Source organism: Arachis hypogaea, chromosome 6, assembly GCF_003086295.3.
Source record: "Arachis hypogaea cultivar Tifrunner chromosome 6, arahy.Tifrunner.gnm2.J5K5, whole genome shotgun sequence".
NCBI lineage: Eukaryota > Viridiplantae > Streptophyta > Magnoliopsida > Fabales > Fabaceae > Arachis > Arachis hypogaea.
This window is the reverse complement of record NC_092041.1, coordinates 88,841,673-88,867,587: the sequence shown is the minus strand read 5'-3', so window position 1 is coordinate 88,867,587 and position 25,915 is coordinate 88,841,673. Positions and strand designations below refer to the sequence as shown.

The 25,915-nt window shown below is 36.7% G+C and overlaps 2 long non-coding RNA genes across 13 annotated transcripts; both read right to left on the bottom strand.

Annotated features, from left to right (window-relative positions):
- LOC112696874 (uncharacterized) lies at positions 1-2,186 on the bottom strand. Its single transcript, XR_003150982.2, has 4 exons — positions 1,844-2,186; positions 885-1,594; positions 672-760; positions 1-476 (listed from the first exon to the last, which is right to left on the bottom strand). It is a non-coding gene; the product is annotated as an uncharacterized lncRNA (long non-coding RNA).
- A 2,767-nt stretch (positions 2,187-4,953) lies between these two features.
- On the bottom strand, positions 4,954-25,434 carry LOC112696873 (uncharacterized). 12 transcript variants are annotated; one of them, XR_003810869.2, is made up of 9 exons: positions 25,225-25,434; positions 25,024-25,135; positions 8,817-9,034; positions 7,894-8,007; positions 6,636-7,003; positions 6,294-6,529; positions 5,806-6,212; positions 5,631-5,732; positions 4,954-5,505 (listed from the first exon to the last, which is right to left on the bottom strand). It is a non-coding gene; the product is annotated as an uncharacterized lncRNA (long non-coding RNA). The 12 variants fall into 12 exon arrangements; XR_011862445.1 differs by having other exon boundaries at positions 7,894-8,021; positions 25,024-25,434; XR_003810868.2 differs by having other exon boundaries at positions 25,024-25,434.
- Positions 25,435-25,915: the final 481 nt, after the last annotated feature.

Sequence of the window (25,915 nt, the reverse complement as noted above, 5' to 3'; positions counted from 1 at the left end):
TTTGAAATTTGGTTAGATTGAAGTTCTGATCCAATTCTATGTAAATTGCGATCAGTTGTAAGATTTTTGGATTTTGAATGTAATTCACCTTAAGTTATCACTGTTTACGTGCAATATCATACAAACCATAAATTACTATAAGTTGTAGCGGTTTATGAAGAGGAAAGACTTTGTGAGCCACCTGATGCCTAGGATCGGCAAATATAGCATTCGAATACAAGACTCTATAAGCTACCGATTTTACCACTCTACGTATTGTGTTGAAGGACTTGGATTTGCAACTCTCTAAATGTGGAGGACAGAATCAACCATGTTCTGCCAATGCAGATGCCATGTCTGCTAGTAATAGGAAAACCACCGATCTCCACCTCTCCCATCTTTCACGTGGAGAAAATCTATGTTCAACACCATCTCCGATCGATGTTGTACCCCATCAAATTCTTATATTACTTGGTCCACTTGATGCCACTCAATCACTGCAAAATAGATAGATCAAGTTTGTCACCGCCGTCCATAACCTCGAGTGCTCTGCGGCAATTAACCCCGAGTGAACCACCACAACCACATCACACAGAATATGACTCTCACACAAACTAGATAAAAAATCTCTTCTTAATCAAACATAAAAGATAAAACATGTGTGAAGCGAATAAAATCCCTAAACAACTCACATCTCGAGTCCGCAACCTATCCAATGCAAGCCTCGTCTTAATAACTCTTGGCTCTTTTTTTATCTTGCATAGGCTGATACCTCGCCCACCTACAAAGTTGATTATTGGTTCAACATACATATACTTGAATACATTTATATAAATATTTCAAACATAAAAAACATTCAATCATATCTTGATGCCAACGAAAAAGAAAAGTTGCTGAAACCATACTAGCTAAGTGTAGGAAACCACCAAAATATCCACTACTCCACTACTATAGTAGTTGCAACAGCCTGGCTAGGTTGGTGACATTCTTGTTGGCCACCTGATACATGTATCTGTATAACCACCCTAGAGGAGCTAAACCCCTGCTATACTTGTCCATTTCATCGAGCTTTTCCACAAACGACAATAACTGAAGGTGAACCCGATTTTCATTCTTGTCACTGCTGAGTAGAGACTAACATTATAATGTACACCCATGCGTGTATATACACTGTGTCTTCGGTAGCATTGGCTAGGAGCATCTAAATCATTTATGAAACCACGTGAAGTGCATTGTCATCTGCTTTACCTTATTTGGTAGCAGAAGCTCATCGAAAAGCTCCTAAGACCATTCCCAAATTAGTTTTCCATCAGGAATGAATTGTAAAAAGTCTATGAGCCACCCGCTGACCACCTCACCATTGATAAAACACCCTAAGTGGTACACTATGTCCTGTAAAGTTATCATGCATTCTTTGAATGACATATAAATAGTGTGCGTCTCAAGAGGCCATCTTTCAATAAGTGCACTGACCAAAGGCTCATCTAACTTGAAGCAATGGTTGTATGTTCAGTCACGCCAGGGGGTACAATCCGATGGTCTCCAAGTAGGAGATGACTTGATCATGAAAAGGCATGTTCTGTTGCCTTCTAACACTGTATATACACCTACTCGGCTACATCACAAAGTAACAAGTTGATTGGTCTTAATTACAATGTCATCTAATCATCGTTAAAAGTTCCAAAAATAATATATCATCTAATACAACATCAATAAACTACAGATTCTACTTAATAAAATCATTAATAGCCAACAAAACTAGCATAACAATATATCATGAATTTTGTGACTATCACTAGAATTCTACTTCTAATCAATAATATCACTTTTTCTGGAATCTAACAAAAAACAAATATGCACTAACCTCTTTATTAATGAAGCCAATAATGTGGGCAACACCATTAAATCAGTATAGACGATCTTCTTCCTCTGACATGGCTCCACCCTTGTGTGATTCTCACAGTTCTCTCTAGAAACCTCTCTAAGATTAGTTTAATCACTCTCCAAATGAAGAATCCGTGCCAAGCTATCACAATTTTATATAGAAACAACAACATAAACCGCTGTAATTCACTACAGTTTCTTCTCAACTAAATCTCTACGACTAAGTAATCTGTGTAGGTCACGGTGGTTTATGGCTTAAATTGGTTTTTTCTTTGTGTGCATAAACCACAACCACTTAAAGTGATTTTTGGCTCATGATTCTTACCTCATAACCGCATCTACCTTTGGAGTTTATTGGCTAACTTTTGTCTTCTTCCATAAACCCTACCACTTGTAGCGTTTTTTTTTTTAAATTCATAATAATACATCTAAATCGCACTTTAAAATGAATGAAAATAATAAGTCAATGCAGTTTATATAGATATGTAAGAGGATTTCAATATAACCAAATCTCAAATGTTACATTTGTGCAATTTAAGATTAGTTTGGATTGATTTTTTTAAAAATATTATTTTCTTTATTTTAAAAATTAAAATTTAATAGATAAAAGCTATTTCATATTTAAATGATTATTTAAAAATAATTTTTAAACATTAAAAATATCTTTTTCTTCTTATGTTTTAAAAAAATATTATTGATTTTTAAAAAATACAAATAATTTATTTTTTAGTAAAAATATTTTTGTTAAAAGATACATTTAAATATATTTCAAACATAATAATGTACTTTATTTTAAAAAAATATTTTTTATTCAAATAAGTCAATCTAAACTAATACTTAAAATCTCATTTTATTTAATCATATTATTTATTTAATAATAATAAAAATAATAATGTCAGTAGCTTTTCCCAAAGCAGAAATGGACAAATGTAGAAATGAATACTTGAATAGAGGGGTTGGTTCGTTTGCAGAGAGCACACGCGTGAAGGTCAGGGATCTGATTCAGAGAGTTTGTTTTCAGTGATCAGTAACGGAACCACAAGGGAAATAGTACACAATTGTCTTTTTATTCCATAAATCAATTGTTTTTCTTTTATTTTATCAGGTACGTAATATTTTTGAGGTATATATATATATATATATATATATATATATATATATATATATATATATTCTGATATTTAGTCATTTTACATCTTATAAAATACGATTTAACACTTGTCAATTGTTAAAAATATATGCTGCAAATTGTAGTGTGTTTTTTTTCTTTTGTTTTGTAAAGATGAAGCCAAAATAATTTACATAGAAATTGATATTTTTTTCTTTTGAAATATTTAAATAACACTATTTTTTATTTATGAAATATATATTTTTTTTCTGTAAGAATAAAATAATAAATAACTTAATCTATCTAAGCGAAACACTTATAAATAATATAATTATATATGATTTAGTGATAATTATTTGATTGATTTAGATAATAATAATAATAATAATAACAACTGTAACAAGTTTTTTTGTTTTTAATATTTTATCATAAAATATAAAATATTTTAATTTGTTACAAAAGTATTTATTTTAAAATTTTTATATATTTCATGATTATAAATGTGATAAATTTTATTTTGTCTTAGTCTTTTATCATTAAGCATGAAATATATAAAAAACACATTAAATTAAATATTTTTATAACAAGTTAAAATATGTTACATTATTATTATTATTTGAAAACACTGAACAATTATCAATATATAATTATTATTAATGGATATTTTGGTAAAATAAATTTAAGTGTTTTATAAAAAAAGAAAGTCATTTTCTCTAATTTATAATTACAGGTATCAAAATTAGGAGCAAAATCATGTTCTATGCTAAAACATTGGGAATATTATTAGAAAACTTAACCATCATAGCCTTACATTAGTAATTAACCTCTAAAATATCATTAAAAAGTAGTTAAACCAAACTACAGCAATGCCACCATCATATCATATAATAAAATAACACAAAGAAGCTTAGGATTTTCTTGTTTTGTAGAACCACAACAAAGGCTAGAACTAACATCATGTCACTGCCTCGCGTCAAAGTTTAGATTCGGCGAAGCTTTTATTTTTTAAAAATAACTTATAAAAATTAATTTTAAATATAATTTATAAAAATTAATTTTTATTAATACATAATTTTTTAAAATTATAATATTAATGTTTAATAAATTAAATTAAAAATAAATTTTAATAAATATAGTAATAATAATTATATTTAATAAAATAATTTTTAAAATAAAAAATATTATAAAAAATATAAATATTTTTTAAAAAATTTTACTAAATAAAAAATATAACTATCTCACTAAAAATTTTTACCAAATCAAACCAAAATAATAGGTTCATTGATATTTAGATCTCCTTTAGCCACCAAAAAATGATTGTCTAGCTGTTGATATGGCCAAAATTAGTTTGCTTATCAGTATTATTTATTCGAAAACTATAAACACTTTATGTCTCGGGTAAGATTAAGAAAATTGAAAAGTAAGATGGTTATTTTATTCTGTTACACTACAAAGGAAACGGGAAATAGCGGCAGTTATTGGAGTGATTTGTGGCGGTTTTAAGCCACCGCGAAACTGGATTCCAACAGTTTGTTAAGCGTCGCCTATTAAAGAGTGATTATATGATTTTGCGGCGGTTCTCAGGAACCACTGGCATAACCACCACAAAATCCGGCAATTTGCGTCGCAATGTTTAGCGGTGGTTTTAAACCGTCGCGATCTGGACAACAGTGATCCACACGAAATGTTCGCCGGTTTGAAACCGCCGCTATTTAATGGCCATGGTTTTGTTCAAATTTAATTACCGGCGGTTTGAAAACGTTGCTGTTTAACGGCCAACCTGAATTTTCAAATTTCTAACAGCTAGTTCGTAACCGCCACTATTTTTCGGTTGAATGGCTGCAAAAATACTGTACTGTACACTGGCAAACCACTCTGTTTTTTATTTTAATGTACATTTTTTTTGTTTTTTTAATCCTTGTTAATATTAGTAAGTTAAATTATTTTATATCCCAAAAAATAAATTGTAAGGTAAACAACAATAGCAAAACCATTAATTTAATTAATATAATTATTACTGTACTCCTTACTAAGAGTTGCATAATCAAGAACATAAAAGTCTATAACTGAAAGAAGAAAAGGTTCCATAATCCTAAGATCTACTTTCTATTCTGTCCCTCCAATGCACTCATCCATGCAGCGACATCTGATGGCAGCTTCCTACCTTGCCCTTGAAGTAGACATATCAAAGCACTTTTCATTGCCTGCATCCTGACCTTCCCAGCTACTACTTCATCCTCCACTGCCTGTCTTTTGGTCTTCTCGGCTGCTACTTCATCCACCACTGCCTTCCTTTTCAATTTCTCTGCTGCCAACTCTGCTTGTAGTTCAAGTAGCATCCTTTGGGTTTCCTCCCTTTCAAAATCATTGATCGGCTTATGGAAATTCATACCGAAGACTTGACTAGAAGTCGGCCTCAACCCCATGCCACGCATCCTACCTGGGTGCTCCTTTCCGAGAGCTTGAGCAAGCGAATCATTCTGAGACAACAGTCTAGAGAATTCATCACGTTGCTCAATAGCCTCAATTCTTTCCTACACACATAGATGAGCAATTATAAACATTTATTAGCAAGTCGCTAACCGCACAAACTTCCAATAAAATTTTAAAAACTAAAACATAGGAGACACTACTTTCTGATTCTTAAGACATTACTTACTCTAATAGCGCGAGTTGCATCATGGATATAGGTCCCATTAGATCTTTTGTGCGTTAAGAGACACAACTCTCCTCTACCAACTCTCCTCCCTTGTCGTTCTGACTGTACCAATAACCATGACAAAGTATTAAGTATAAGAACAAATAATTCAAAAACATTCCCAAAATTGGATTACCTCTTCTTCTCCGCACCTAGCCAAGCTTTTTGATCCGCCGGTGTGGGTGTAAAGCTGCTTTGATCGATTCTCAATATTTTTCTTACAAATCTCCTGTCATGCCAACAAATTAAGAGTTATTGGACACTAGTTCTGACTAACTCAATGTGACATAAATGGACTTTTTCTGTTATGAAACAAAACTATATGACATGTGTCTCGTCGCTATGGCGATAATCGAGAAACCATCTCCAATGGTCCTCAGTAATTTCATCTGGGCGGTTTTCAATATTTTCTTCAAGTGAAAGTTCTTGGTCATAGAAGTGATGGTATAATCTATTCCTCGTTTCCTTCCAAGCCCTTCCTAGCATTTTGAATATTGTACGCTTTATAATTTCTCTACTATCTTCTTCAAAATGGAACATTTCCTGCAACATTAAAATTAAGCTGTGAGTAGTGTTCAAAGTATGAGTTTGGAATGGTACGAAGAAATAAAAATAACATTTTACCTTTACTATTTCATTATAGACCTTGTCCCTGGTGCGAACCTTTCTCTAGTCCCTCTCGCAGATTGGGAATTTGGTGTAGTCAGATCCTAGCAGTCCCATAACGTCGCTCAGTAGACCTGCTTCATCCCCAACTGGTTGCAGTGCACTGTTAAACCTGAGTACGACCTTTCTTCCGTTAGGTGGCTTCATAGCTTCTTTCACACTCAGTTTGACCTGTTTGATTGTGCCATCGAATTCTGTAAAACATATTAATTCTTAGTTAGCTACCATTGGAGTCAAGCTGCGAATACATCATAGAAAAATAGGGCAATGAAAAATAGAATTAAATAAGTTCTCTTATACCAATTGTTTTAACATCCCAAAATTCTGTGGTCTTGCGTCTCTTGCGCATCCGATGCAGCAAAAAGATTATCAACATGTTAGTTAAAAGAATCTACCTCATCTACCTCTGGGTCTACCTCTTCGGCGTCTGGCTCCGAGTTTTGAACATCATTCGTGGAAGCTTGTGGAGCAGGCAGTGGTTCGGTTCGGGGCGGATGAAAGAGGCATAAAGACGAGGATGCGGGGGCACTATTGCCACTGGACGGCGGAATTGGGCAGTCTGCTCTTTGCGAAGTTGAAGCCGCATGACCTCCCACTTGAGGCTGCTGACATGCTGTGTCTACACGGACTTTGTTCGTGAAACGACCTATTTGGGGCATCTTTCCCAACTGTATTCGGATTAAAACAAAGTAATAACAATTAATATGTACATAATAATATAAATTAACATACAAAAAGGACACCAGCATATCCCAGTTACATGAGTACATGAGTACATGAGTACATGAGTTGAAAGACCATGTTAACAAAGAAATTAAATACGTGGGACATAAAAAAATATTGATGTATTCACAATTTCTATATAATTCCTAGAATCAAATTATTAATTTATGTTAAATATAATTATTCAATTATTTAAGAATAAATATAATTATTCATGTATCATTTTTATTAATCCGAATATAGCTTAGATAAAAAAATTAGTAAGCCGGAAATAGCGCAGTAATAACAATTAACATGTACATCATAATATAAATTATCATCTTTCCCAACTGCATTCGAAAAATACGAGAGTACATGAGTACATCAGTTAAAAGAGTATATTAACAAGGAAATCAAATATGTTAGGCATAAAAAAAACATTGATGTACTCACAATTTCTCTATAATGCCTAGAACCATAGTAATATTCTGCACTATTGGAAGTTAATTTTAAGCTTGGAACTTATAAGTAGCATGTTTAACAAATTGAAAAAATATCATACTTAGATATAATAGAATAGAGTTCCAAAAAAGTTACAATCAATTAGTTGAACTAAGATGTTGGAACTTGGAACATTTGTAGGCCTACTTTAAATTTGGATAATCAAACATGAATTTTTATGGACAATCAATTTAATCAAAGATTTGATAAGATTGCTAAGGAGTTCCATTCAGTCTAATGAATTTCTAGGGACCCTTACATATTAAATGCAAACTAAACATATTGTCGTTAATAGCATTACCTAAGTTGAATGCTGTGAATATTGAAGGGAGGAACTAGGATTAATCGTACTTACCTGCAGTGGGATGACTGGAGTGAGGGTGAGAGAGGAACCACTGAAGATCGGGCAGTGAGAGAAGGGGCTCTAGGACGTTGGCAAACCGCAAAGATGGACGTGGAGGAGAGAAACCTGGACGAAGCAAGCTACAATAAGGATTATTGGTATTAGGGAAAAAATAAGGATTTAAGGGGCGGTGGCTTATCTAATTTAAAATTTAAGTTTGTGTTTTTTGGTTTTTTGTAATTTTTTTAAAAGTATTAGTAGGTATTGAAAGAAAAATTACAATAAAAAATAAATACTTAACGAATATATTAGTTTCTTATTTATATATTTATAAAAAAATATTTATGTTAATTTTATTAACTAATTTAAGTATATAAATAATATTTTTATATAAAATATAAAAATAGTTAAATAAAAATACGTTTTTGTACATCTGTGTTGAATATGTTTTTTTTTGGTAATGTTTTTAAAAGTATTATAGGTTATTAATAAAAAAATTACAAAAAACATAAATACTTAACGAACATATTATTTTGTTAAGTATATATTAATTTTTAAGAAGTATTTAAGACTATTTTGATTTTTTATTTTATTCAAAATTAATTTATCTAACATTTTAAAAAGAGAGTAATTTGTCAAAAAAAGATTTTATTCAAGACTAATTTATACATATAAATATTGTTAGGTACCAATTTAATTATTATTCTATTTAAAGTTATTAATTATTAATATAAGTGGAATTAGTATGAAATATAACTTGAACCAAATTCGAAAGAAAAAAAAGCCAACCAAGTTGAAATATGTCCATTTTTTTAAATATGTTAGCCCCTTTTGAAAGTGTCTTTTAATTAAAGACAATAAAACATCTGGATTTGCTATGGTAGGTTGAGATAAAGCCAAGCAGCCTTTATACGGGCAGACACATGATAATTTACCGTCCTAATATCCCCACTCGCAATAGTAATAGCATCAGATAAGCGCCTGTGTGCTGAGAATGTGTCCAGCCATGACTGAATAGGCAACGTGTTGAACCACAGGTCTCTTGCGAATGACCTTGCGTGCTCTAGTAAAGAGAATAGGGAGGCCTCAATCATCGCCTTGCAAAACAAGATGCTAGAGGCACAAAGAAAGAGGTCCCTCTCTTCCAATTTTCCTGACAAAAAAGATCATGTCAATCAATATATAGTGTCAATTACAATCTAGTAACATCTTACTTGATTCAATAAATTGAGCACAACATATGTTTAAAAAATCACATTCGCTAGGTAAATTAATTGTAAATAAGTATGAATATACATTAGGTGTATCCAAGTTCTAAGAATCTATTATATGCTAGTTGTTAATTAATATTTATGCAATCTTATAACCCTCAACAGTGATATACACTATAAAAATAGCGCACATGTCCAGAATTAGTATTTGAAGACATCTATATATAGGCAGCCTCGTCGCAATTATCGATGGCATCAGTGGTTGGTTCTTCCAAATCGTCGTCCCGTCTCAATGACAACCCTTTGATGTCAAACTCAGCCAACCCAGTCAGGATCGGTTGGGGGAGAAAATTCGAAATTACACTGTCCTATATCTTCATCCATTTCAAACATGTCCCTTGGGTTCACATGGACTACCACACTCCATTCTTTATCAGCGTCATCCTTGACATAGTATACTAGGCGAGCCTCAGATGTAAGAATGTACGGTTCATCATCTTCTCGATCACCGGTATAAATTGGATGAGAGAAGTTAACTACTGTGTATCCCAAAGAGTCTTGTTTTATACCTCTGCCAGATGTGGTGTTTGCCCAGACACATCTAAACAAGACGACTGTGAATTGACCACTGTAATTTAACTCAATGATGTCCACTAGTTTTTTGTAATACGAGACGCTACCAATAGCAACATTACTATTGCGCTTGCTTGTGTAACTCCTAGTGTCAGAAGTGACATACACCCCACTATTTTGGGTTTTCAACCCTTCCTCTCTCAAGAGGGTTTTAAACTTAAATCCAATTACGTTGTAAGATGTATACCGGCTAACTTGAACATTGGGCCCACATGCAAGCCACTGCAATTCGTTCGGGTGCATGCTGCTTCCCAATGTAACTTGGCAGTGAACAAATTGAATATTCATTATCTTGGGATACGAATAATATGACACCATTATTAATATGTATGTGTATAAATGATACCACGATTCACCTTACGCTTGAACCAATCGAAAAATTCTCTGTGCACAACACTGTATATGTGAGACTGTGACCTTGTCCTACTTCATAACTTTCTCTTTGTGATCACCCTAAACTCACTAGAAACGTCACAAAAATGTCATGTCAGGTTCTCCAACTATAGAAAATCATACGAAGTAGATACTTTCAAATGCACTTACTCAAGATATTTTTCCACGGCCAGGAAATTGACCAATACATGACGGTGAGCTTGTAATTTTTCAGCTGGTGTGAGGGTGTAAAAAGAAGCAGCCCCGACTGCCTTTCCAACCTCTGGGAACATGGTTGCACTCTCATCAGGCATGACTTCACGTGGTCGATCGTCAACACGGAATGGTCGATTAATCCTACTCTCGACATTATCTAAGTACCTTGAACAGAATACGAGAATCTCCTCAGATAAGTATTCCTCTGCAATTGAGCCCTCTGGTTGTGATCTGTTACGCACGTACTGCTTGAGACGGCATAGGTACCTTTGGGAATATAACATGTGTCATGAGCACTAATTAAGGGCAAAATTGATAATTTTGTTTGATTAATTACTGTTTAATTGGGTACATCCACCGATAATGCACTGGGCCACCGAGACGCACCTCCTTGACTAGATGCACTGTCAAGTGAACCATCACTGTGAAAAAAGAAGGAGGAAAAATCATCTCCATTATGGTGAATACTATGTTGTCGCACACATTCTTCTCTATGTGCATGACATCAAGGTTGTGACGCAATTCATTATTCTCCCAATATGGCAGCTCAAAGAATATACTCCTCTTCTTCCAAGGAGTGTCGTCTTGAATGGGAGTTTGCTGTTCGCGTGTCCTTTTCCCCGTAACCGATTGCACCTTGCCAAATTGGACATGCACACCCTCTAACTGCCGGATAATATCTCTACCAGAGACTCTAATAAGCGATCCTTGATGAGCGGATAATTTGTATGCTTTTTGGCATTGTTTTTAGTATGTTTTTGATATGATCTAGTTAGTTTTTAGTATATTTTTATTAGTTTTTAGTTAAAATTCACTTTTCTGGACTTTACTATGAGTTTGTGTGTTTTTCTGTGATTTCAGGTATTTTCTGGCTGAAATTGAGGGACCTGAGCAAAAATCTGATTCAGAGACTAAAAAGGACTGTAGATGCTGTTGGATTCTGACCTCCCTGCACTCGAAGTGAATTTTCTGGAGCTACAGAAGCCCAATTGGCGCGCTCTCAACGGCGTTGGAAAGTAGACATCCTGGGCTTTCCAGCAATATATGATAGTCCATACTTTGCCCAAGATTTGATGGCCCAAACCGGCGTTCAAAGTCACCCTCAGGAATCCCAGCGTTAAACGCTGGAACTGGCACCCAAATGGGAGTTAAACGCCCAAACTGGCACTAAAGCTGGCGTTTAACTCCAAGGAGAGTCTCTGCACGAAAAATGCTTCAATGCTCAGCCCAAGCACACACCAAGTGGGCCCGGAAGTGGATTTTTATGTCATTTACTCATCTCTGTACACCCTAGACTACTAGTTTTCTATAAGTAGGACCTTTGACTATTGTATTTTCATCTTGGGATCTTGGGATTATTTTTGATCCTTTGATCATCTTTGGACATCTAGTTCTTAGATCATTGGGAGGCTGGCCTCACGGCCATGCCTAGACCTTGTTCTTATGTATTTTCAACGGTGGAGTTTCTACACACCATAGATTAAGGTGTGGAGCTCTGCTGTACCTCGAGTATTAATGCAATTACTATTGTTCTTCCATTCAACTCCGCTTGTTCTTTATCCAAGATATCACTTGTTCTTCAACTTGATGAATGTGATGATCCGTGACACTCATCATCATTCTCACCTATGAACAAGGTGACTGACAACCACTTCTGTTCTACAAGCAACCAAGGCTCTAGTGAATATCTCTTGGATTCTTGATTGCACGATGCATGGTTGATCGCCTGACAACCGAGTGCTCGTCTGACAAACGAGCCAACCATTCCGTGAGATCAGAGTCTTCGTGGTATAGGCGAGAACTGATGGCGGCATTCAAGAGAATCCGGAAGGTCTAACCTTGTCTGTGGTATTCTGAGTAGGATTCAATGATTGAATGACTGTGACGTGCTTCAAACTCCTGAAGGCAGGGCGTTAGTGACAGACGCAAAAGAATCACTAGATTCTATTCCGGCCTGATTGAGAACCGACAGATGAATTCCGCTATGCTGTGACAGAGCATATGCAATCGCTTTCACTGAGAGGATGGGAGGTAGCCACTGACAACGGTGAAACCCTTGCTTAAGCTTGCCATGGAAAGGAGTAAGAAGGATTGGATGAAGACAGTAGGAAAGCAGAGAGACGGAAGGGAAGGCATCTTCATGCGCTTATCTGAAGTTCCTACCAATGAATTACATAAGTATCTCTATCTTTACCTTTGTGTTATTTTCGTTCATCACCATTACCATTTGAGTTTGCCTGACTAAGATTTACAAGATGACCATAGCTTGCTTCAATACTAACAATCTCCGTGGGATCGACCCTTACTCGCGTAAGGTTTATTACTTGGACGACCCAGTGCACTTGCTGGTTAGTTGTGCGAAGTTGTGTAATGCCATGGTATTGAACACCAAGTTTTTGGGGTTCATGACCGGGGATTATGAGAGTTGTGAAAAAGTATTGTTCACAATTTCGCGCACCAAGTTTTTGGCGCCGTTGCCGGGGATTGTTCAAGTTTTGAGCAAGCTTTTGGTAACATCAGTGCCAAGATCTGGCAACAACACCAAGTTAGTGGCGTTATTGCCAGGGATTGTTCTAGTTTGGACAACTGACGGTTCATCTTGTAGCTTAGATTAGGTATTTATTTTTTTTTCGAAATTCTTGAAGATGAATTCTAGAGTTTCATGATGATTTGTTGAAATCTGGCTGGCTGAGAAGCCATGTCTAATTTCATTGGACCGAGGTTTCAACTTATCACCACAAAAGCTTGTTGATTTTTATCAATCTTGCTTTTGGAGCAATGATCTGCTAAGGCTTGGCTGGCCTCTGGCCATGTCTAGTGTTTTGGACCGAAGCTTTCTTTGAAAGCTTGGCTGGCTGTGAAGCCATGTCTAATTCCTGGACTGGAGTCTTAGACTAGCATTGCACTGATTCCTGGAATTCTTATTAAGAATTTTGATACCTTTTTCCACTTAATTTTCGAAAAACACAAAAAAAATTCAGAAAAATCATAAAATCCAAAAATATTTCTTGTTTGAGTCTAGTGTCTCATCATAAGTTAGGTGTCAATTGCATGCATTCATTCATGTGTCTTAAGGATTTTCAAGTAATTCTTGATAATTTTCGTGCTCTGATCTTTGAATTCAATTGACTTGAGTGTTTCGAGTGTCTCATATGCATTTTCATTTTGTTAGTGTCAGTAGTATACAAACTGCTAAGTTTGGTGTCTTGCATGCATTGTTATTTGATTTTAATTGCATTTTGATCATTAAAAATCCAAAAATATTTTTTATTTGTGTCTTCTCAAGTCAATAATACAGAGAATTGAAGATTCAGAACATACAGCAGAGGAATTGCACAGAAAAAGCTGGGCGTTCAAAACGCCCAGTGAAGAAGGACAGACTGGCATTTAAACGCCAGCCAGGATACCTGGTTGGGCGTTTAACGCCCAAAAGGGTAGTATTTTGGGCGTTAAACGCCAGAATGTGCACCATTCTGGGCGTTTAACGCCAGGATGGCTAGAAGAGAAGATTTTGTTTTCAAATCAAATTTTTTCTAAGTTTTCAAAATCTTTTCAAAATCAAATCTTTTTCAAATCAATTTTTCAATCAAATCTTTTTCAAAACCAATTTCTTTCCATTTTTAAAGATACTTACTATCAATTAATGATTTGATTCAACATTTCAAGTATGTTACCTTTTCTGTTGAGAAAGGTTTAATGTTTGAATCATATCTTTTCTTGTTAGTCAAGTTTTTAATTTTCAAACCAAATCTTTTTAAAATGTTTTTCAAATCATATCTTCTCAATCACATTTTTTTTTACCAATCATATCTTCTTAACCACATCTTTTTCAAAATAGTTTTCAATCAAATCTTTTTGATTTCTAATTTCAAAATCTTTTTCAAAAATCACTTGATTTCTTTTCCATTTTCATTTTCGAAAATTAAGTAATGTTTTTCAAAAATGTTTTCAAAATTTTTCACTTAATTTTCGAAAATTACTTCCCTCCTTCTCATATCCTTCTATTTATGGACTAACACTATCCCTTAATGCAAAATTCGAACTCCATCTCCTTTGTTAAGTTCGAGTTTTCTACTTCTGTCTTCTACTCTTCTTTTCCTCTGACACCTAAAGGAATCTCTATACTGTGACATAGAGGATTTCACACTTTCTTGTTCTCTTCTCTTTCTTATGAGCAGGAGCAAAGACAAAGGCATTCTTGTTGAGGCTGATCCTGAACCTGAAAGGACCTTGAAGAGAAAGCTAAGAGAAGCCAAAGCACAACTCTCTTTAGAGAACCTGAATGAATTCTTCAAAGAAGAAGAACTCATGGCTGCCGAAAACAACAATAATGCCAACAATGCAAGGAAGGTGATGGGTGACTTTACTGCACCTACTCCCGACTTCTATGGGAGAAGCATCTCTATCCCTGCCATTGGAGCAAACAACTTTGAGCTTAAGCCTCAATTAGTTTCTCTAATGCAACAGAATTGCAAGTTCCATGGACTTCCATTGGAAGATCCCCATCAGTTTTTAGCTGAGTTCTTGCAAATCTGTGACACTGTCAAGACTAATGGGGTTGACCCTGAGGTCTACAGACTTATGCTATTCCCTTTTGCTGTAAGAGACAGAGCAAGAACATGGTTGGACTCTCAACCTAAAGAAAGCCTGGACTCTTGGAAAAAGCTAGTCAATGCCTTCTTGGCAAAGTTCTTTCCACCTCAAAAAATTGAGTAAGCTTAGAGTGGAAGTCCAAACCTTCAGACAGAAGGAAGGAGAATCCCTCTATGAAGCTTGGGAAAGATACAAACAATTAACCAGAAAGTGTCCCACTGACATGCTTTCTGAATGGAGCATCATAGGTATTTTCTATGATGGTCTCTCTGAACTGTCCAAAATGTCCTTGGATAGCTCTTCTGGAGGATCTCTTCATCTGAAGAAGACACCTACTGAGGCTCAAGAACTGATTGAAATGGTTGCAAATAACCAATTCATGTACACTTCTGAAAGAAATCCTGTGAACAATGGGACTAGTCAGAAGAAAGAAGTTCTTGAGATTGACACCCTGAATGCCATATTGGCTCAGAACAAAATATTGACTCAACAAGTCAATTTGATTTCTCAAAGTCTGTCTGGAATGCAAAATGCACCAAGCAGTACTAAGGAAGCTTCATCTGAGGAAGAAGCTTATGATCCTGAGAACCCTTCAATAGAAGAGGTGAATTACATGGGAGAACCCTATGGAAACACCTACAATCCTTCATGGAGGAATCATCCAAATCTTTCATGGAAGGATCAACAGAGACCTCAACAAGGTTTCAATAACAATAATGGTGGAAGAAACAGGTTTAGCAATAGCAAGCCTTTTCCATCATCTTCTCAGCAACAGACAGAGAGTTCTAAGCAGAATACCTCTGACTTAGCAACCATGGTCTCTGATCTAATCAAAACCACTCAAAGTTTCATGACTGAAACTAGGTCCTCCATTAGGAATTTGGAAGGACAAGTGGGTCAGCTGAGCAAGAAAATTACTGAACTCCCTCCTAGTACTCTCCCAAGCAATACAGAAGAAAATCCAAAAGGAGAGTGCAAGGCCATCAACATGGCCGAATTCTGGGAGGAAGAAGAGGCAGTGAACGCCACTGAGGAAGACCTCACTGGACGTCCACTGGCCTCCAGTGAGTTCCCCAATGAGGAACCATGGGAATCTGAGGCTCAAAATGAGACCATAGAGATTCCATTGGACTTACTTCTGCCATTCATGAGCTCTGATGAGTATTCTTCCTCTGAAGAGGATGAGTATGTCATTGAAGAGCAAGTTGCCAAATACCTTGGAGCAATCATGAAGCTGAATGATAAGTTATTTGGAAATGAGACTTGGGAGGATGAATCCCCTTTGCTCACCAAAGAACTGAATGACTTGTCTAGGCAGAAACTGCCTCAAAAGAGGCAGGATCCTGGGAAGTTTTCTATACCTTGTACCATAGGCACCATGACCTTCAAGAAGGCCTTGTGTGACTTAGGGTCAAGTGTAAACCTCATGCCCCTCTCTGTAATGGAGAAATTAGGGATCTTTGAGGTGCAAGCTGCAAAAATCTCACTAGAGATGGCAGACAACTCAAGAAAACAAGCCTATGGACTTGTAGAGGATGTTCTGGTAAAGGTTGAAGACCATTACATCCCTACTGATTTCATAATCCTAGAGACTGGGAAGTGCATGGATGAATCCATCATCCTTGGCAGACCCTTCCTAGCCACAGCAAAGGCTGTGATTGATGTTGATAGAGGAGAGTTGATCATTCAAGTGAATGAAGAATCCTTGGTGTTTAAGGCCCAAGGATATCCCCCTGTCATCATGGAGAGGAAGCATGAAGAGCTTCTCTCAAAACAGAGCCAAAAAGAGCCCCCACAGTCAAACTCTAAGTTTGGTGTTGGGAAGCCACAACCAAACTCTAAGTTTGGTGTTGAACCCCCACATTCAAACTCTAAGTTTGGTGTTGGGAGGTTCCAACACGGTTCTGAGCATTTCTGAGGCTCCATGAGAGTCCTCTGTCAAGCTAATGACATTAAAGAAGCGCTTGTTGGGAGGCAACCCAATGTTTTATAATTAATTATTTTCTTTTGTTATTTTATCTCTTTTGTAGGTTGATGATCATAAAAAGTCACAAAATCCATGAAAAAAGCAAAAACAGAATGAAAAACAGGAAGAAAAACAGCACACCCTGGAGGACGCACCCACTGGCGTTTAAACGCCAGTGAGGTTAGCTGGTGGGCGTTTAACGCCCAGTCTGGCACCATTCTGAGCGTTTAACGCCAGAAAGGGGCACCAGACTGGCGTTAAACGCCAGAAAGGGGGCAAGATGCTGCGTTAAACGCCAGAGATGGGCACCAGTCCGGCGTTTAACGCCAGAATTGGCTCAAAACGTGTTTTTGAATGCCATTTGGTGCAGGGATGACTTTTCCTTGACACCTAAGGATCTGTGGACCCCACAGGATCCCCACCAACCCCACCACCCTCTCTCTTCTTCACCCATTCACCAATCACCCCAATACCTCTTCATAAAACCCCACTTACCTCACCATCCAAATTCAAACCACTTCCCCACCCAAACCCACCCATAATGGCCGAAACACAAAGCCATCTCCCTCTCCTCCATTTCTTCTTCTTCTACTCTCTTCTTTCTTCTTTTGCTCGAGGACGAGCAAACCTTTTAAGTTTGGTGTGGTAAAAGCGTTGCTTTTCATTTTTCCATAACCATTTATGGCATCCAAGGCCGGAGAAACCTCTAGAAAGAGGAAAGGGAAGGCAAAAGCTTTCACCTCCGAGTCATGGGAGATGGAGAGATTCATCTCAAGGGTGCATCAAGACCACTTCTATGAAGTTGTGGCCATGAAGAAGGGTCAACCTTGATCAAGGGTTGGACCAAGTCCTCACAGACATTTGTGAAGAAGGCGCTCAATGGAAGAGAAACTCAAGAGGGAAGCCGGTTCAACTGAGAAGGCATGACCTCAAGCCCATCACAAAGAAAAGGATGAAGCAAACAAGAGACCCCTCTCATCATGAGATCCCTGAGATGCCTCAAGGGATGCACCTTCCTCCACAGGACTATTGGGAGCAAATTAACACCTCCCTAGGAGAATTGAGTTCCAACATGGGACAACTAAGAGAGGAGCAACAAAGACAAGGAAGAGACATTAAGGAGCTCAAGCACTCCATAAGACCTTCAAGAGGAAGAACAAGCCGCCATCACTGAGGTGGACCCGTTCTTTAATCTCCTTGTTCTTTATTTTCTTGTTTTTCGAATTTATATGCTTATGTTTGTCAATGTTTGTGTCTTATGATCATTAGTGTCTTAGTGTCTATGCCTTAAAGTTATATGAATCCATCACCTTTCTTAAATGAAAACTGTTTTTATTACAAAAGAACAAGAAGTACAGGATTTCAAATTCATCTTTAAAACTAGCTTAATTAGTATGATGTGGTGACAATACTTTTTGTTTTCTGAATGTATGCTTGAACAGTGCATATGTCTTTTGAATTTGTTGTTCATGAATGTTAAAATTGTTGGCTCTTGAAAGAATGATGAAAAAGGAGACATGTTACTGAGGATCTGAAAAATCATCAAAATGATTCTTGAAGCAAGAAAAAGCAGTGAATACAAAAAAGAAAAAAAAACAGTGAATACCAAAAAAAAATAGGGAAAGAAAAAGAAAGAAATAAGAGTTGTGATCCAAGGCAAAAAGAGTGTGCTTAAGAACCCTGGACACCTCTAATTGGGGACTTTAGCAAAGCTGAGTCACAATCTGAAAAGGTTCACCCAATTATGTGTCTGTGGCATGTATGTATCCGGTGGTAATACTGGAAGACAGAGTGCTTTGGGCCACGGCCAAGACTCAATAAGTAGCTGTGTTCAAGAATCATCATACTTAACTAGGAGAATCAATAACACTATCTGGATTCTGAGTTCCTAAAGAAGCCAATCATTCTGAATTTCAAAGGATAAAGTGAGATGCCAAAACTGTTCGGAGGCAAAAAGCTACTAGTCCCGCTCATCTAATTTGGAGCTAAGTTTCATTGATAATTTGGAGTCTATAGTATATTCTCTTCTTTTTATCTTATTTGATTTTCAGTTGCTTGAGGACAAGCAACAATTTAAGTTTGGTGTTGTGATGAGCGGATAATTTGTATGCTTTTTGGCATTATTTTTAGTATGTTTTTGATATGATCTAGTTAGTTTTTAGTATATTTTTATTAGTTTTTAGTTAAAATTCACTTTTCTGGACTTTACTATGAGTTTGTGTGTTTTTCTGTGATTTCAGGTATTTTCTGGCTGAAATTGAGGGACCTGAGCAAAAATCTGATTCAGAGACTAAAAAGGACTGCAGATGCTGTTGGATTCTGACCTCCCTGCACTCGAAGTGGATTTTCTGGAGCTACAGAAGCCCAATTGGCGCGCTCTCAACGGCGGTGGAAAGTAGACATCCTGGGCTTTCCAGCAATATATGATAGTCCATACTTTGCCCAAGATTTGATGGCCCAAACCGGCGTTCAAAGTCACCCTCAGGAATCCCAGCGTTAAACGCTGGAACTGGCACCCAAATGGGAGTTAAACGCCCAAACTGGCACTAAAGCTGGCGTTTAACTCCAAGGAGAGTCTCTGCACGAAAAATGCTTCAATGCTCAGCCCAAGCACACACCAAGTGGGCCCGGAAGTGGATTTTTATGTCATTTACTCATCTCTGTACACCCTAGACTACTAGTTTTCTATAAGTAGGACCTTTGACTATTGTATTTTCATCTTGGGATCTTGGGATTATTTTTGATCCTTTGATCATCTTTGGACATCTAGTTCTTAGATCATTGGGAGGCTGGCCTCACGGCCATGCCTAGACCTTGTTCTTATGTATTTTCAACGGTGGAGTTTCTACACACCATAGATTAAGGTGTGGAGCTCTGCTGTACCTCGAGTATTAATGCAATTACTATTGTTCTTCCATTCAATTCCGCTTGTTCTTTATCCAAGATATAACTTATTCTTCAACTTGATGAATGTGATGATCCGTGACACTCATCATCATTCTCACCTATGAACAAGGTGACTGACAACCACTTCTGTTCTACAAGCAACCAAGGCTCTAGTGAATATCTCTTGGATTCTTGATTGCACGATGCATGGTTGATCGCCTGACAACTGAGTGCTCGTCTGACAAACGAGCCAACCATTCCGTGAGATCAGAGTCTTCGTGGTATAGGCGAGAACTGATGGCGGCATTCAAGAGAATCTGGAAGGTCTAACCTTGTCTGTGGTATTCTGAGTAGGATTCAATGATTGAATGACTGTGACGTGCTTCAAACTCCTGAAGGCGGGGCGTTAGTGACAGACGCAAAAGAATCACTGGATTCTATTCCGGTCTGATTGAGAACCGACAGATGAATTCCGCTATGCTGTGACAGAGCATATGCAATCGCTTTCACTGAGAGGATGGGAGGTAGCCACTGACAACGGTGAAACCCTTGCTTAAGCTTGCCATGGAAAGGAGTAAGAAGGATTGGATGAAGACAGTAGGAAAGTAGAGAGACGGAAGGGAAGGCATCTTCATGCGCTTATCTGAAGTTCCTACCAATGAATTACATAAGTATCTCTATCTTTACCTTTGTGTTATTTTCGTTCATCACCATTACCATTTGAGTTTGCCTGACTAAGATTTACAAGATAACCATAGCTTGCTTCAATACTAACAATCTCCGTGGGATCGACCCTTACTCGCGTAAGGTTTATTACTTGGACGACCCAGTGCACTTGCTGGTTAGTTGTGCGAAGTTGTGTAATGCCATGGTATTGAACACCAAGTTTTTGGGGTTCATGACCGGGGATTATGAGAGTTGTGAAAAAGTATTGTTCACAATTTCGCGCACCAAACCTCTATCCTCTATCTTTCCATCAAAGGAGTACCGGTCTTTTCTGTATTTGTGGTCATGATTCAGAAAGTGACGATGACCCATGAAACACCATTTCTGTTTGTGTGTAAGGCAGTTAGTTTGAACATCCAAATTGCACGCAGGACATGCTCTCCCACCGTACGTGTTCCACCCAGATAAGTTCCCCAAGCCTGCAAAATAACGGATTGTCCACATCAACGCTGCATGCATCTTAAAGGTTTTTTTCTCGACTGCATCATAAGTTTCAACACCCCTCCATAATTGCTTCAACTCAGTGATCAACGGCTCTAGGTACACATCTATGTCATTTCCAGGCATTTTAGGACCAGCAATAATCATAGAGAGGATAAACGAAGTGGGTTTCATGTAAAACCAGGGCGGCATGTTATACGGGATAAGAACCACGGGCCAAATTGAGGATAAACGAAGTGGATTTCATGTAAAACCAGGGTGACATGTTATACGGGATAAGAACCACGGGCCAAATTGAGTACTTCGAGCTCATGTTCCCAAAAGGGTTAAAGCCATCGCTAGCTAGTGCTAGGCGAACACGGCGCAGATCACGAGAGAAGTCGGAATATCGTATGTCAAATGACTTCCATGTCTCGGCGTCCCTTGGATGCCTATACAAACCATCAGAGTTAGGACCTCTCTTATGCCACAGCATGTCAACGGCTGTCTTACTAGACATATATAATATCTGCAATCGTGGAATAAGGGGAAAGTAACAAAGAATCTTCGCCACCTGTGGTTTGCTGTTCTTCTTGACAACCATATTGATCTTCACCCCAGAGTTCTTCTTAGTCTTATGCTTCCATCTCGATCTCCCACACTACTTGCATTTGGTTAGCTCTTGGTCGTTGCCCTGGTATAGCATGTAGTCATTTGGACATGCATCTATCTTCTTGTATGCGAGACCTAGTTTTCTTATGACTTTCTTGGCATCGTGCACAGTGGATGGAATCTGGGCATGCTCAAAGGCGTCCGCGAGCAACTCCAAAATCATTCCGAAGACCTTATCACTCACTCCGCACATGGACTTTATGTGATAGAGCCTCACCAAGAAGGATAACTCAGAGAACTTTGAACATCCTGGGTATAACTCTTGCTCCCCATCTTCGAGTAGGTCGTGAAAGTTTCGGGTCTCTCGACTAGGTTCATTTTCTATATAAGGCAACTCATCCATAGCGCCGCCGTCGTGTTCATTCTCTGAGTCTTCTTCGTGGCCGGGAAGTCCTGAGAAGTTGAATGCCTCCTGGACCATTTCAAGCATCGGGGCGTTGAAATTTTATTCAGATTGATCTTCTTGTCCGTCACAAGAGTGCTCGACCCGCATTTCTCACCGTGATGGATCCAAAATGTGTAACTAGACGGGAAAGGGTTTATGACCAAATGATCAAACACATCCTCTCTATTTTGAAAGAGGCGGAAGCCACACTTCGGACATGGACAACGTATCATCCCATCGGATGATGCATTGGCAAATGCAAAATCTAAGAATCTGGTCAAACCGTTCTTATATTCTGCACCAACTCGGGACTTTGAAATCCAACTCTTATCGATAGCTAGTTTAATGAAAAAATAAAACGGCGACAAATCATAAAACAAAGTCAGACCACGAGAAAAAAGTGATGAATTAACACTTGATATAGAATGGGAGATTGACGGTTAAACCGAGTAATAAAACACACATTTACTAGTCCAGGATAATACACAGCTAACAGAAAAATATGAGAAATTTGCTTACTCATTGAAAAATTCTGCACTTTCAAATAAAATTACTGGAAGAAAGAAACTCTGGGTCCAATGCCAAATATTTGAAATGGAAAATAAAATTTCTTTCTTAAAAAAGAAAAAGAAAAAAAGAGAAATATTATATTAATGTGAGAAATAATAAAATGAGAAATTAATATAGTATTACAATATAATGTACTAGTTAAATTAAAAATAAATCAATTTAACATTTAATAATTAATATACTTGTAATTAATAATGCTGTATAACTACTTGGCCTTGAATAAAGTGTGCAGGACCACTTTAAACCTTAAATTTGCACATAAAGCTTCCAATTTTGTAGTAACTAGCTTGCTATATATATATGTGGTTAATATCCCCCCATAACATTATACGATGGAAGTGTCATATGTGATCACATGCATGTGAAAGTAACTAAAAATATATTTATTCTTGTGCAGCCAAAAATGACCATAAAGATGTAATAAATTAAGAAAATAGACTTAATGCACATCAGTAAGTCAGAGGTATGGTTTTTGGGTTATACGAATTCCATTAACTTGTTATCAATTGTTCTAATAATAGAAAAGAAGATAAAACCTTTTGCAGTAATGTACAAGTCACTTTCACTTGGTCTACCATGAAGACAAGAAAAGCCAAAAATTCACAAAATGCTTTATCATCTCTTCATTTTAAATAAAATACATAAACATCATAATTCTCAGAAAAATCCAAATTATTACATATGGTTCTAAAAATCAGACAAAACTGACTAGTTTGATTTGGTAATTAGAAATCAGACAAAAATGGTTTAACAGCATAAATACTAATTCATCTAACTGTATAAGCGACAACAACTACAGTTGTATACCAGAATTTTATAAATCTTTGAAGATTGCAATGGGACAAGTATAGTAAGGCCCAAGAGATATTTTACTCTATGCAAACAGGTAAGAAGCGAAGTGTATGTTATGATGAAACTAAGAAATTAAGAGTAATCAATATATGCAGCGTCAAATTAACATGGACCCCCTACAGAAAGATGGAGATTCTCCAGTACATTCCCTCCACTTAGAATGGTATTCTACTGATTATTAAAGTGAATGGCCTCTGTTCAATCCTAGGAAAATAAATTTTAATTACTTTGGTCGACACATATATATAATTGATTATTAAAGTGAATGGCCCCTGTTCAATGACCATACCTTTTGATATATGAGTATCTAGTATTAAATATATATACATCTTTGTTTATGGGTCGCATTATTGCACAGCTGAAGTAGTCTAAAATCTAAAACTTGTAGAAAGAGAAAGGTTCTTGCTGGCCTTCCGTATTGTTGCCTTTGACTTGAATCACTGCATTTATGTTGTTTTTATTGGCTATTTATATTGCAATTTCTTATTGTCTTTTGTAGAACAATTGTTTATACCAATAACAAAAGCATCAACTACTATAGGGGAATGAATTGTGAAAGTTCTATTGAATTTCCTCCATTTGTGATATTTCTCTTTTGTCTTCTACACAACCCTATTAACAAGTACTTACTAAGTTTAAAAATTTTCAACATTGGTCTTAACAATTTTGGTCTTAATTAGTTAATAACAAGACTTGGTTCCTCTAATGAAGTTGTTATGACCACTAAATTATTCATCATTATCATCATTATTATTATTATTCAGTTCCAAGAATTGAAGGAGAAAGATGACAAGAAATGCAAGCAAAATAATAATAACTGTGTTTGCTATTACACTACTACTCCTTCTGCTCCACCATCTGCTCCTTATTGCTACTGTCTGGTTTAATATAATTGTGATCCATCTCCCAATGATTTATTTTTATCATGTTCTATTTCTTTCTTTCAGTTATTATAATTTTAGAAGTTGGTTATGATATCCTTCATTTTAATATATCCCTATCATTGATTAATTAAGCAAAACAGAGCATGCTGAATTATTTTGCCCTAGTCACAAGGAAGTGTGTCTCTTACACTACATTATTCTATCACTTTAAATTGGTAAAATTCAATCCAATCAAAAACTAATGTGATTTCTAACTTAGTCAATTCAACTTGGTCTTTCTAACAAATAGCAGAATAATTAGGTTTCTATTTCAGAAGGGTTGCTCTATGCACAACCTTATGAAAATAGAGCTATTTTCGGAAGGTTCATACTTTGAATAGAGGAGCAAACTTGGAACACAGAAATACAAAAATGGCAGATATTCTTGCTTACTAAAAGTGGATTCTATTTAATTTGGTCAACCACACATTCATGCAGGAAGTACATTAGTTTAATCCAATCGAAAGTGCAAAACTGGATTCGAATATGAAATTGCACTAAGCACAAACATATCAAAACTCAGGGGTTCAGAAATTGGGAAAAAAAATGAAATCTGCTCACTAAATTGGGGGAGAAAATTGGAACATACGAGGGAGAGGATCGTTCCTCACATGCTTTTGACACCAAAAGTTCACATGGCACATGGATGAAATTGATGTTCAAATTAATTTATGAATAGCCACTCAAATTAAATTGGGGGAGGGGACAAGAACGAACCTGAGATAGGGGAGAGGGGGCGAACGGGCACACAGCAGGGCAAGGGCAAGGGGGAAGGCTGCCGACAACATCACGACGGTAGTGGCAGGAGACCTGCGATTGGCGCTATGCTCTGCTAGGGTTCGCACCAAAAGAGGGAAGGTTATTCGCACCTTAATGTATTGGTTTTGGTTCTTTAATGAAACAAACACCTTCTCCCACCTTGTTATTAGATGCGGTTGGGACAAAGAGTGCAACCAATTTGGATCTATTGGAGGCGGACCATCAAAACGCATGAAGAACTGCAGCAGCTCACTCGATCAGCAACGCTCTGGAAAAGGGCTAGTATTTTACCGCAGGTAAGACCCGTGTCCCTTGTAGTGTTAGCATATAGAATAAAAAATTTGTCAAAATTAGAGTTCTTGTAGTTGGTTAAACTAATGCATCATATAACAACTTATATAACCATTATATTCTTTACTCTTGCCGTGTATATAAATGAGCATTGTATCAATACACTACAAGAAAAACACCCATTAAGGTACACTTAAAAAATATAGCTAAAAATAAAAAATGATGTCTTATATTAAGATTACACTTTTTGAGCTACGAAGACGCTTTTGTGGGGATGCCTATTCCGCCGTTGCCTATTCTCAAAGGCTTTTTTCTGCACCAAGGGCTATGCTTTTGGCATTTGGAAATAGGGTGCGCTTTTCAAGTGATGCTGTCCAGAATCAAAGGCTACGCTTTTCAACTTCCATTTTTATCAGAATAGGCTACGCTTTTCGACTACAACAATATAGATTGTTTTTGAGGGTTATATGTGTAAAAAAAGAATTAAAATTTGTCAAAAAAATAAATTTTGACACTATTTTAACTATGAAAATATGTTAATAAAAATTTTGTCAAAAAT